Source organism: Equus quagga, chromosome 15 (assembly GCF_021613505.1).
Source record: "Equus quagga isolate Etosha38 chromosome 15, UCLA_HA_Equagga_1.0, whole genome shotgun sequence".
NCBI classification, from domain to species: Eukaryota; Metazoa; Chordata; class Mammalia; order Perissodactyla; family Equidae; genus Equus; species Equus quagga.
Window position 1 is genome coordinate 39,008,777 of NC_060281.1, and position 14,077 is coordinate 39,022,853.

Below are 14,077 nucleotides of genomic sequence, written 5' to 3' on the forward strand. Positions count from 1 at the left end.
AGCAATACCGAGTCATGGGTGGGTCTCTGGGGGAATCAGAGCTTACGTAGTAGAAGCTGGAGGTACTCTGGAAAATAAGCAGGAAAACAATTTACTGTTAGGGGATGGAGCGGGGAGGACCTCTTGAAAATGAACCTCATTACTGACACAGTGTATGGGTGGGTGTTGGGGTGGGAAGGGGTGAGGTCCTTGGGCTCCCTCCCCTAAGTCAGGGCCATAGGTTCCCTCCCTGGTCAGATCCTTCTTGCACTTTGTTCCTGCTCGTTTTCTTCCTTCACTGTTTCTTTTTCCACTTAGTCTCTCTCTTTCTCCTTCTGCAGTCACCACAGGAAGTAACCAGCCCCTGCGAGAACCAGCAGCAACACAGGCAGGGTCGCAGCCAAGGCTGCTATCCAGGGCCTGGCCCTCCAGAAGAAGGGGTCTGCAATGGAATGGAGCTTTAGCCTCTCACCCCCAGGACAGGGATCATGGAGCTCATCTCATGACCTTAAATAATCTCTCTCTTCCTAAAGTCTCAGGGAACTTTGGGTAAGACTTCGGTAAACTCTTCATATAACATAATACTATTACTTGTCTTGAACTGTCTGCTTCTCATATGTGACTAGGAGTTACTCGAGCATCAGAATCACATGTGTTTTCTAATTTAATTTTTAATATGTTACATTTACATGGTTCAAATATCAAAAAATTATGAAAAGTCATCCAAGTCTCCCATCCACCTACTCCTCCCTCCCCCCATTTATTAGTCTCTCATTAGTCAGCTTAGTATGGTGGTTAAGAATATGAACTTTGGCGCTGGAGGTTCTGCACTCAAATTCTGGCTCCTCCACTTGACTGGCAGTGTGATCTTGGATTAATTACTTAACCGCTCTGTTCCTGGTGTCCTAATATATAATACTGGTTAATAACAGTATTTCACTCATAATGTTAAAAGGATTCAATTAATGCTTGTGAGGTGCTGGACATATGGTGAGTGCTACAAATGTGTGTATTAAATTTTAAAAATAAAATATATTATTACGTTTTCTTGTTTACATCAAAGGTATCATTCTAGAGAAAGTGCTCTGTATGTGACTTTTTCTGTTCCTCTTTGAGATCCTGGCATATTAGTACAGAGAGAAGGTCTGTATTTTCTTTCCCGGCTGTGCAATGTTCCATTGCATTAAAGTTCCCCACTTGGGGACATTTGCATAGTTTCTAACTTTTTGTTATTATAATAACTACTATAAGAAATAAACTTTTACATGTGTCATTTCATACAAATGCAAGTCTATCTGTCAGGTAAATTCACAGAAGAGGGATTTTTGATCAATAAATAAGTTTGGAGAAATACTGCTATATTGCCCCAAGTGAAATTGTGCCAATTTATACCAAAAATATACCGAATTATACCAACAAACATGTAAGAGAGACTGTCTCCCCACAATCCTGCCATCAAAATGTGTGATCTGTCACCTTGGTTTTGCTTTGTTTTATTTTGTTACCAATCTCACAAGTGGAAAATGTTTGAATACATGTTCCTCTATTGAGTGAGATGGGACATTATCTCATGTGTTATTTCCTTTTCTGTGAACTAATAATTCACACCCTTTGCTCATTTTTCTACTGGGTTGTTTTGTATTTTAATGAGATTAGCTTTTTCTCTAAGATATGAATTGTATTTATTTTTTTCCCATTTTCTCATTTGTCTTTGTTTAAGGGTCTGATCTTTACCATCTTCCCCCAATTCCCATTGCCTGTCACAGTTTCTTGTGTACAGGAAATAGTCAGTAAGTAGTTGTGACATAAAAAGCCTTATGGGGAAAAGAAACATCCCTGGAATATGAAGGTGGCTCTGGGTCCCTGCTCTGTGCCTTACATTCACTACAGAGACCCAGGTCATCAGCAGAGAATCACACATCCTCCTTCTTTCAATAGCCACAGCCCAGCACAGTATACCTGAGGCTAAGCAGGGTACTGACCTGCAATGGAAATCCTGTCTGTCTTTTCTTGCTTAAGGAGGGGATTTCTGATGATACAGGTCACCCTGTGCCCAGAGCTGCTTTTCACCAACACAGACACTGCAACTGCATACAGGCCATCTCCATCTGTCTCCAAACGTACTGCCACAGCTTGCATATTCTCTCCCTTGGCATCTCTCCACTGTATTTGGGGCTGTGGATAACAGCCAGTGGACATGCACTCCAGATGGATCCCTTCATCTCCGTAACCCTTCATTTCCATGTGAGAACCCAGCGCTGTGGAAGGATAAATGAGCCAGAATCCTTTAGAGCCTCCTCTATCTGTGAGAATCTCAACATGAATCAGTGGCACACTTACCTTAGATAATTCAAGGGGCTTTCATGAAGGAGCTTTTTACAAAAGCATGGTGATGGTAAGGGGAAAACTACATGGCATGAAGCAATGCTCCAGGGCCAGGAACAGTGGAGCTGTTACCACTCACCCCTAAACCCAAAGGGAGACAGAGAAGAAGGCCTTTTGAAGACGTAAAAGGAAACAGTCACGCAGAGGGGGCTTTCTTGAGAGGAGTTGTGATCTTTGGGAAGGGAATGCAGCCAGCTAGAGGTGGTCTTGCTGAGAGAAATCCATGGGGATAGGTACCTAGGCCTCTCTCTTCTCTCTCCATCCTTCTCCTTCTGCTATGGCTGCCAAATGACCAAATCCAGCCAGAAGCCACAGAGCAAGAGAGTGCCCTGAGAAAGAGAAATGCAAATGCAACCCTTGACATCTGGACATCAGCCTGGTTTTGGTGTTCTGTTGAACATAAGCAATTTCATGGAACATCAACATCAGACAAGGGAACTTTGACCGGTCAAGATGAAAACAAGACCACTCAACAATTCTGTTTGAACACAGAGAAAAACATGAACACTGTCCACACAGTCATGACAAAACATTTCTCTATCCTGGCTATGAGTGACTGCTGCTCCTTGACGAATTACAGCTTTGGCCTCAATCTAGTCTTTCTCCTAGGTAAGACTCATTAAGACACCTACCCACAGAATCACACCCCCCACCTTCCTGATAGCATCCAATCCAGAGCAAAGTCCCACTTCTATAAACCCTCCCCCAACACCCCTAACCAAAGCCCAAATTCCATACCAAGTCTAATCTAACACCATCTTACTGAGACATCCAACTGTTCCCACATGGCATGTGTTCTCCTTCCTGGGAACAAGTAATAAACACAACTTGGTCAACTGCAGGTGTGTTCCTGGAGGCCTTTGGTTGGGCAATATTGGCAGCCCAGATGCTGTTTTGCACAAGACCCCCCAGGCCCACAGCAGCATGAACCCGGAGGAGCCACAGAAGTTGTCTAGAACACAATTGATCCCAAACAACTGTGTGCCTTCACTGAGGAGATATTTTCTTATCTTTCCTATCCCCGACCTTCTCCTTCCCGCCTTAGACCCTGGGTCTAGCATGAGGTAGTTCTTTATTTGACATTACCGATTACAAGAGGGATTCTTCCTGGAGGAAAACCTGTGTCTTTCCCAAGGACCTCAGAGAAACAAAGGAGGAAGGCAGTGGAGGTAGATCCTAGTGACCAGCCAGGATGCTCTGAGGTGTATTCAGGAAATATGCTCAGAATCCTTCCTCTTTTGAACACTTTCCCTGCTGCAGCCAGGTTTAAGCCTCCACTGTTATACTCTGATTAATGCAAGACCCTCCTTTCTGGGTCCCCTGATTCCACCTGTGTCCTCAGTACATCAACTAGAGGGTTCTTTGAGTCACATCAAGCCACTCCTCTGCCCAGCAGCTTCTGGTGTCTCTCGTTTCACACAGAGTAGATGCTGAAGTCCTCACAAGGGTCAGCATGACCATCTAAGACCTGCACATCTCACTTCATCTCCCCTCTCTCCTCATCTGCTCCAGCCACACTGCCCTTCTTGCTGGTCTTTGAACAGGTCAGGACAGAGGACACAAGCCATGACTCTTCACTCTGCCTGAAACCCCCTTCCCTCAGATATCTACAAAGCTCACTCCCTCATCTCCTCCTATAAGTCATTCCTCTAAAGTCAGTTCCTCCATGAGACCTTCTCTGTCCACAAGATTATGGGAAACTGCTTCCATCCTCCTGAGCCTGTTCTCTTTTCCCCGTTGAATTTTCACCATCTAACATATCACGTGTTTACTGTCTCCACCAGCTCAAATGGAAGCTCCCCAAAGCAAGGATATTGGTCTGTTTTGTTTCTTGATGAGTAACAAGCCTGTACAACAGTGTATGGTTCAAATGGAACCCTCAGTAAGTATTTGTTGAATGAGTGAATGGATGAGGGGTGACATATTAACTCGCTAATACTCCCTAGCATTTTAAATAAGTTTAGGTGATCACATTTACTGGTTATTGTCCAACAGGAGGGGAAGTGGAGAGTTGTGAAGACAAGCATCTGCCTCTGTAATGACCTGCTCTTTTGTTCTGGCTTAAAGAGCAGAGCCTGGCTTCCTGTGCTCCCACTGGGACTTGCCTATATTAATGTATTCATTCCTATTTTTCAGTAAAAAGTGGTTTCAAGGAGAAAGTACTTCCTGGACATGCATGTAAGAGTGTTACAACTCAGTGTACCTCAGTGCACTCTCTTCATAATTGTTTTTTGGGAGAGAAACAACCTGGGAAGGGAAATTATTTACTTCTTGTCTTCCTTTTCCCCAGGTGTTCATCAATGCTCCTTGGCAGGTGGCCTCTGGGTTCATCGGCAATGGATAAGTTCCTTGGTCTTAGTCTTTCCACTGATAGGGAAGTATCTTTTTGAGGCAGAGATGTAAGAGCTGGCTCTTACAAACAAGGGGCTAAAATGCCAAGCTGAGAGCACAAAGAAGCCTAACAAAGCTCATGCTTCTATGAAGTTCTGAGGTTCTCTCCGTTCAGAGACAGGATCCCTGCAAAACCCCACTCCCTCCCCAGTGCTCCCAACTGTATCTTGGCTCAGAAAAGCACCTCCATCATCTTTTAGGTATAATCTGTGGCATCATAGTGAACCTTTGTGATAAGGGTAGTGTGAGGCCCTTACCAGGCGGCTAGGCTGGATTATAGCTGGAGTTCTAGCTTGGCTTTCACTCTAACCACCCCAGAGTTGGCTGTATCCCTAGACAGTGGAGAGCCTGAGAGCCGTCCTCAGTGGATTATTCTACAATAAGACTGAGATCTCCAGACCCAGCCACCTTCTTATCTTTTGGTCCTCTCCCATCATGTATTCCCTCCTTCTATGAAGATGTCAAGTAGAATAGGGTGCTAACAAATGACTTCAAGATTTGTACATCTGAAGAGCAACACTGAAGACTACTTTAATCCCCAACATACATCTATCACCAGGTTCAAATCATGTCCCCATCAGACTCTGGTTAAGATCCATGCAGACTCCCTGGTGGAGGCTCTGAATTCAGTCAGAGTCTGCACCCACCACTTCTTAATAACAAGACTAGTGAATGGGAGAGATAGGAATAAGACCAGGTCTCTCCCATCTTTTCATTCATTCATTCAACAGATATTTACTGAGCACACACTATGTGCCAGGCCCACTATGTCTTAGGGATAGAAACAAAAAGATGGTGGAAAATAGGTAATGGCTCTATGATTCACAAGATGTGCGATCTCAGCCACGTGACAAAATATATTTGAACTTCAGTCACTCATGAAACAATGTGAAACATGAACTTTGGAACGTGCATAATTGGCCCAGAAGTTCCACTCCAGACATCTGGTCCAGCAAAGCAATTGCACAGGTCCAGGGAGAAGCATGTGTGAGGATGACACTGCAGCATATTTTTAAAAGTGAAAAGTAAAAGCCCTGGCTTTTACCCATTACCCCTCCTTACCCCTGATTTTTTATCACTTTTCCCCACTTACTCCTTAAAATTCAGATCTGAAGATCACAGTCCACAGAATGAAGGTAGTTGATAGTTCTGCATTATAGTTAACACGCTGCTCTGGAAGAAAGGGTAAAGAAAGAAAGGATTCTCTGAGAAACAGTAACAGTCCCTCTTAGATTTTGATTGGCTCAGAGGGGTGTTTCTCACCAGTTGCTGGGCAGACACCAGTGGGGTTAGAGTGAAAAATGAACCTATATTGGATTGTACACAATGACAAAAATTTACAGCCTTAATTTCCACACTGTTTGTGTGTCTCTGTGTTTACTTATGTGAATGATGCATGTGTATGTTTGTGTATAATCAGTATTTTATACTTCATTTTATACACCTGTTGTGTATCTTTTATATCACAATAGATTTATCAGCAGAACTAAGCAGAAAAATTACAAGATTTTAATGTGTGAAGAAAGAAAGTTGTATGTTAATTAAAATGTTTCTGTGGCCATTTGCTGACATCTGTATGCATGTAGGTGGGCACATAGAGGAGATCTTCTACAACAGAGCCAAATGGAAGCACAAATGGAAAGAAAACCATATCCTCTCTACCTTTTTATCGCCTCTGAAACTCCAGTCTCAGATCCATGACCAAATTGTCTAATTTTCAGGTTTCCAGAGGCAGTGCCGCCAGTCGCTGATGGGCATGTCTTAATGGTTTTCAGGATATTCTTGTTTAGAGTGTTGCTGAGCAGTTTCCTTCACTCTTTGTGCCTTATTTCAGCTATATTTGTATTTTCACTTGTGTTTGTTTCTACTCTGCCCGCAGGATTCTGTATTCTCTGAGTTTAGACTCCAGATAGGCTGTCTATGCTGTTACCATAGGTGTCTTTGGGACAAATTGGTCCTACCTATGGTCTAGGGCCTCCCAAGACATTTTATCTGTGTCTCAAGACTGTTATTAAAGTTCCTATGGCTTTAATGTGACCTTGGCTGATGGAATTTGATTATATTCCAGCTGTTTGAATTTAGGCTCTGTGGTAGACTGGCTTGTTGCTTGTGCAATATCTACTCCCTGCTTCTACTTAGTAATCAAACCCAGTTTTGGGGGTCCTGCCTTGTGTCCATCACCCTCATGGACAGGAGAGACCAAGGGGCTAAGCTTGGGCCAATGATTTGTAGGTGGAAGTTGTTGGGTTGTGTTTCTCAAGGGAGGTCTATAATCTCCCTACTTCCTCCTTCCTTTTGCCTAGAACATGGTCCTTTAAGCTGGAGTGCAGCAACCATCTGGTGACCATGAGGCAACCCTGAGAATGAAATCTACATGCCGAGATGACAGAGAATAAAGACAGAAGGAGACTGGGGCATGAGTGCATCTCGGAGCTGCCAGACCAGCTCCTGACTGCTGCCCTCTGTGTTTTACGTGAAAAGAAAACAACCCGTGTTTTGTTGAAGCCAGTGGTATTTCTGATGTCTGTTACCAGCAAAAAAATACAATTATTCCCTCCCTACCCTCAACTATCAACAGTTTATCATGAAACTTTTCAAACATAGAGCAAAGTTAAAAGCCTTTTTCAATGAACACCAAATACCCCTACTATCTAGATTTTACGGTGACTATTTTCCTATACTTGCTTTATTATAATCAATCCTTCTGTTCATTCCCCATCAATTCTTATTTATTTATTTCACTCATTTATTTGGTGACTTCTAAAGTAACTGTCAAACATCAGTGCAGTTTACCCTCACTACTTCAGCACACCTATGACCTAGAACACAATTCTGAAATGTTGAGGCAACAATGCTGTGTTTGAAACACAAATGTAGGAGTATCTTTCAGTTATATGTTCTAAAGTGATCAGTGGAGTATTTTTATCGAGGGATGTTTAGCTCCTAAATGCCTACCCAGCCCCCAAAATATTGGCAAACTGGCCCCAGGTACCTGCCCCTCCTAGTAAGAGTCAGGCTCCCTCCAGGAGGCTGTGTGAGCAGGAGGCTCCAGGACTGCCTCTCAGGAACAGCTTGAGACGGGGACAAGCACTGCCTCAGGGCCCTTCTGTCCATTCCCTGGCATCTGCTGAGAGAAGTGCTCTCTTCTCCACTGAAACCACAAGAAGGGAATCAATGTTCTGGAGGACCTGTAGGATGTAGGGCCCACAAATCACTTAAAGAAGAGCAGGCATAAAATCACTTGTGAAGAAAGTTGAGGAGATGCATGGGGTTGAGTTCAGAGACAAAATAAAATAGGAGAATGGGAATTACATTATGGTGGGATGAGACAGTAAAAATGAAATCATATGTCACAGTCTGCCCTGCTGGTCATCAGGCCGAGATAACAGACATGCTTGATGAAGACAACTACATAGTTAACCGAAATAATATTTCTCCCAATGTCATGCTGCAGCTGCAAAGGGGCAAAAAACCCCTTTCTCTGAGTGCTTCCTGCTTTCTTACTCACTGAGAAACTTCCTGTTAAAGATTCACAGCCTATTTTCTTTTGCATGTGGCTATCCAGTTTTCCCAGCACCATTTATCGAAGACTTTCCTTTCTCCATTGCATGTTCTTGGCTCCCTTGTCAAAAATTCACTGTCCACAGATGTGTGGGTTTGTTCCTGGGCTCTTGATTCTTTTCCATTGATCTACATGTTTGTTTTTGTGCCAGTACCACATTGTTTTGATTACTATAGTTTTGTAGTGTATTTTGAAATCAGCGAGTATGATACCTCCAGCTTTGTTCTTTTTCTCAGGATTCCTTTGGCTATTCAAGGTCTTTTGTTGTTCCATATAAATTTTAGTATTCTTTGTTCTATTTCTGTGAAAAATGTTGTTGGAAGTTTGATAGGGATTGCATTGCATCTGTAGATTGCTTTAGGAATTATGGACATTTTAACTAAGTTAATTCTTCCAATCCAAGAGCATGGAATATCTTTTCACATCTTTGTGTCTTCTTCAATTTCTTTCAACAATGTTTTACAGTTTTTGGTGTATAGATTGTTCCCTTCTTTGGTTAAGTTTATTCCAAAGTATTTTAGTATTTTTGTTGCAATTGTAAGTGGGATTGTATTCTTAATTTCTCCTTCTGGTAATTTGTTGCTAGTGTGTAGAAATGCAACTGATTTTTGTAGTTTGATTTTGTATCCTGCACCTTGACTGTATTCATTTATTATTTCTAAAAGTTTTTTAGTGGATTCTTTAGGGTTTTCTATATGTAAAATCATATCAGCTGCAAATAGTGACAGTTTCACTTTTTCTTTTACATTTTGAATCCCTTTTATTTCTTTTTCTTGCCTTATTGCTCTTGCTAGGACTTCCAATACTTTGTTAAGTAAGAGTGGTGACAGTGGGCATCCTTGTCTAGTTCCTGTTCTTCAAGGGATAACCTTCAGTTTTTCTCCAATGAGAATGATATTAGCTGTAGGGTTTTCATATATGACCTTTATTATGTTGAGATATTTTCATTCTATCCCCATTTTATTTAGAGTTTTTATCGTAAATGGATGCTGTATCTTGTCAAATGCTTTCTTTGCATCTATTGAGATGATCATGTGACTCTTATTCTTCATTTTGTTAATGTGGTGTATCACATTGATTAATTTGAGGATGTTGAACCATCCCTGCATCCCTGAAATAAATCTCACTTGATCATGTTGTATGATCTTTCTAATGTATTGTTGTATTCAATTTGCTAGTATTTTGCTGAGGATTTTTGCATTAATGTTCATCAATGATATTGACCTGTAATTTTCTTTTTTTGTGTTGTCCTTGTCTGGTTTTGGTATAAGGATAATATTGGCTTATAGAATGAGTTAGGAAGCCTCCCCTCCTCTTCAATTTTTTGGAAGAGTGTGAGAAGGATATGTATTAATTCTTTGAATGTTTAATAGAATTCACCAGAGAAGCCATCTGGCCCTGGACTGTTATTTTTGGGGAGATTTTTGATTACTGTTTCAATCTCCTTACTGGTGATTGCTGTGTTCAAATTCTCCTCTTCTTCTTTATTCAGGTTTGGAAGGTTGAATGATTCTAAGAATTCGTCCATTTCTTCTAGATTACCCAATTTACTGGAGTATAGCTTTTCATAGTATTCTCTTGTAATCCTTTGTATTTCTGAGGTGTCCATTGTAATTTCTCCTCTTTAATTTCTGATTTTATTTACTTGAGCCTTCTGTCTTTTTTTCTTGGTGAGTCTAGCTAAAGGTTTATCAATTTTGTTTATCTTTTCAAAAAACTGGCTTTTGGTTTCATTGATTTTTTTCTGTTGTTTTTTCATCTCCATTTCATTTATTTCTGCTCTGATTTTTATTATTTCCTTCCTTCTGCTGATTTGGGGATTTGTTTGTTCTTCTTTCTCCAGTTCCTTTAGGTGCACTGTTAGATTGTTTTTTTTAGGACTTTTCCTTGTTTGTTGAGGTAGGCCTGAATAGCTATAAACTTCCCTCTTAGAACCACTTTTGCTGTACCCAATAGATTTTGGCATGTTGTATTTTCATTCTCATTTGTTTCCAGGTATTTTTTTATTTCTCCTTTGAGTTCTTCATTGTCCCAGTCATTGTTCGGTAGCTTTTCTGTAATCACATTTTTGTAGCTTTTCTGATTTTCTTCTTGTAGTTGATTTCTCATTTCATACCTTTGTGGTCAGAAAAGATGCTTAGTATTATTTGATCTTCTGAAATTTATTGAGACTTGTTTTGTGGCCTAATTTGAGATCAGTCCTTGAGAATGTTCCATGAGCATTCAAAAAGGATGTGTATTCTGTGATTTTTGGATGGAATGTTCTATATATCTACGAAGTCCATCTGATCTAATATGTCATTTATGGCCAATGTTTCCTTATTGATCTTTTGTTTGGATGATCTATCCATTGGTGTAAATGGAATGTTAAAGCCCCCTACTATTATTGTATTACTGTCTATTTCCGTTTTTATGGCTGTTAATAATTGCTGTATATATTTAGGTGCTTCTATCTTGGGTGCATAGGTATCTACAGGTGTTCTATTCTCTTGTTGGATTGTTCATTTTATCATTATGTAGTGTCCGTCTTTGTCTCTTGTTACAGTTTTTGTTTTAAAGTCTATTTTCTCTGATCTAAGTGTTGCTACCCCAGCTTTCTTTTCTTTGCCATTTGCAAGGAGTATCTTTTCCCAGTCGTTCTCTTTCATTTTGTTAGTGTCTTTAGGTCTGAAGTGTGTCTCTTGTATGCAGCATATATATGGGTCGTCTTTTTAAATCCAGTCAGCCCCCCATGCCTTTTATTGGAGCATTTAGTCCTTTGACATTTAAAGTAACTATTGATAAATATGTATTTATTGCCACTTTTGTTACTTTTTGTCTGGATTTTTTTAAGTTCTCTGTTCCTTTCTTCTCTTGCTCTCTTCACTTGTGGTTTGATGGTTTTCTTTAGTAATATGTTTGATTTCCATTCTCTTATTTATTTATTTATTTATTATAAGTTTTTGGTTTGGAATTACCATGAGGTTCATATATAATATTCTACATATATAGCAATCTATATTGAGTTGATAGTCTCTTTAGTTTGACTTCTTTCTAAAAGCTCTACTTTTTTACTCTCCTCCATATTTTATGTTTTTGAAATCATATCTAATCTCTTATTTTGTGTATGTGTATCCATTACCATTTTATCATTGAAATAGGTAATTTTAGTACTCTTCTCTTTTAACCTTCATAGGTCATTGATCTGCTACCTTTGCTGTATTTTTGCCTTTAACAGTGATTTTATTGCCTGTTTTTTTCTTTTTGATAATTTTCTTCTTCCTGTTTACGGTCTTCTCTTTCCCACTTAAATAAGTCCCTTCAGCAGTTCTTGTAGGACTGGTTTCTTGGTGATAAACTCCTTTAATTTTTGCTTGTCTGGAAAACTCTTTATCTCTCCTTCCATCTGAATGATAACCTTGCTGGGTGGAGTATTCTTGTTTGCAGGGTTTTTCCTTTCAGTACTTTAAATATGTCATGCCACTCTCTTCTAGCCTGTAGAATTTTGGCTGAGAAGTCTGCTAGTAGCCTTATGGACTTTCCTTTGTGTGTCACTTGTTGCCTTTGTCTTGCAGCTTTTAGGATTCTCTCTTTATTTTTAATTTTGGACATTTTAATTATAATGTGTCTTGGTGTGTACCTCCTTGGGTTTATCTTGTTTGGTGCTCTCTGTGCTTCCTGTGCTTGGATGTCTGTTTCTTTCCTTAGGTTAGGAAAGATTTCTGTTATTATTTCTTCAAATGAATTCCTTTTGTCTCTCTCCTCTTTCTGGGATGCCTATGATACAAATGTTAGTGCACTCGATATTGTCCCAGAGTTCCCTTAGACTGTCCCTGTTCTTTTAAATTCTTTTTTCTTTTATCTGTTCAGCTTGGGTGAATTCCTCTGGTCTTTCATCCAGCTCACTGATCCATTCTTCTGTATCATCTACTCTGCTATTCAGTCCCTCTAGTGAATTTTTCATAACCTGCATTGTATTCTTCATTTCTGATTGGTTCTTTTTTATATTTTCCAGTTCTTTGTTGATATTCTCACTGTGTTCATTCAGCATTCTCCCAAGATGAGTGAGCATTCTTATGGCTTTTTGTCTGAACTCTTTGCCAGGTAGATTGCTTATTTCTGTTTCATTTAGTTCTTTTTCTAGGGTTTTGTCCTGTTCCCTTGCTTGTAATGTATTCCTTTGCCTCCTCATTATGCCTCTTTCTCTGTGCTTATATCTATGTATTAAGCGAGTCAGCTATGTCTCCTAATGTTGGAGAAGTGGCCTTATGTAAGAGATGCTTTTTGAAGCTCAGCAGTGTGCTTCCCTCTCATCACCAATTCAAATGTTCCAGGATTGACCCCTGTGTGGGCTGCTTTTCCCTTCTGCTGCATCAGGATTGCTTTTACTGCAGGTATCCAGGGAGTCTAGGCTTTTCCTCCCTGGCCAGCTGGTTGTAAAGTGAATTTTGGGAGCCCCAACACGGTTGCCTGCAAGGTCTAATAGCACAATTCTGTTGCCTTTTGTCTGTTAAGTGAGTAGACCCCCAGTTTGGCTGGTTGCTGGCTCAGGGGCTTACAATTGCTGTAGGCCTCAGGCTTGCAAGGCTCCTTGTCAGCTTTCTTAGTATTTCAGCTATGAGGGGCTGGCCCCAGGTACAGGAGCACCCAATGGTTTCAGGCTTTGGAAGGTGGGCTGATCCCCTTTGTGGCTGTTTGTGAAGTACAGGTTTTCTGCCACTGATAAGCCCCATCCACCACAGGTCCACACACACTGTCAACACAGTCCTGGCCCATGCACTCTTCCTGACCCTCTGGAACATACCCAGTCACCCCACTGCAGATGCCATTACACTCTCCATAAATGCCTCCCACAGTTCACCTGCACCTCACGCAGGTGTGTCTGCCCCCTAGGGGTAGACACACTCTCCTACCTGCAGAGGATCAAGGCATCTAGTCTATGCAGGCCAACAAGTAGCCTGAGGGCTTGCTGTTGGGTGGGGCCAGTCCTTAGGGTGATCTGCCTACCCTGGCTGAGCTGGATTAAATCTGCACTCTAGTGAGTGGGGCAGACCCTGGGCTAACAGGCTAGGGGATGAACTCCAGAGTCATGTGCCAGCATCTGTGTCAGCACACCTGAACCAAGTCACAACAATGGCTGCCACCAATGTTCTAGTCTCTGGAGAGGTCTCACTTCTTATGGAGATGCACCCAGACCATCTTACCAACAGCCTACCAGGTGATTCTCTTTTCGCCAAAGGACTATGCACCTTTCTTTCTGGTGATTTTAGGTTGCTTTCTGAGGTGGGTGAATTTGTGCCTGGGCTCTTTAAGAGCTGATTTTTTTTTGAGCTTATGCCCTACAGCTTTTCTGTGGGTATTTCCCATTATAGTTAACAGCCAGTGAAGCCAGATAATATAAGACTTGTCTCAGTGATGCTGAGTTTGAAGTATGCTCATTGTGGTAACATGTGCCCACTCAGGTCTCCACTCTTCCAGGGAGGGCTGCTTACCTTAGGGTGGCTCCCTCCCAGCTGGCTATGAAGCTCTGCAGCTCCTGAAGGTGGATTTTTTTTCTCTCCAGAAGGAATTTCTGCCTCTTCTCCCTCACTCAGCACTGTCTCTTATTGTGGGGATCTTTTGATGCAGTTTTTAATTCTCTCTCTGGGGTAATTTTTCCAAGAATAGTTGTAACCTGGTTGTGTTTGTGGGAGGAGGTGAGTTCAGAGTCTTCCTATGCCATGATCTTGATGAGCTCTCTTCCCTCTGTATTGATCTATTTTTACTTTTGTTGTCTTTGAT

The 14,077-nt window shown here is 41.2% G+C and overlaps 1 protein-coding gene across 1 annotated transcript in view; it reads right to left on the reverse strand.

The window, feature by feature from the left end:
• Positions 1-14,077, reverse strand: part of LOC124226743 (butyrophilin subfamily 2 member A2-like) — a 40,219-nt gene that overhangs the window by 16,607 nt on the left and 9,535 nt on the right. The gene's annotated exons all lie outside the window — the stretch shown is intronic.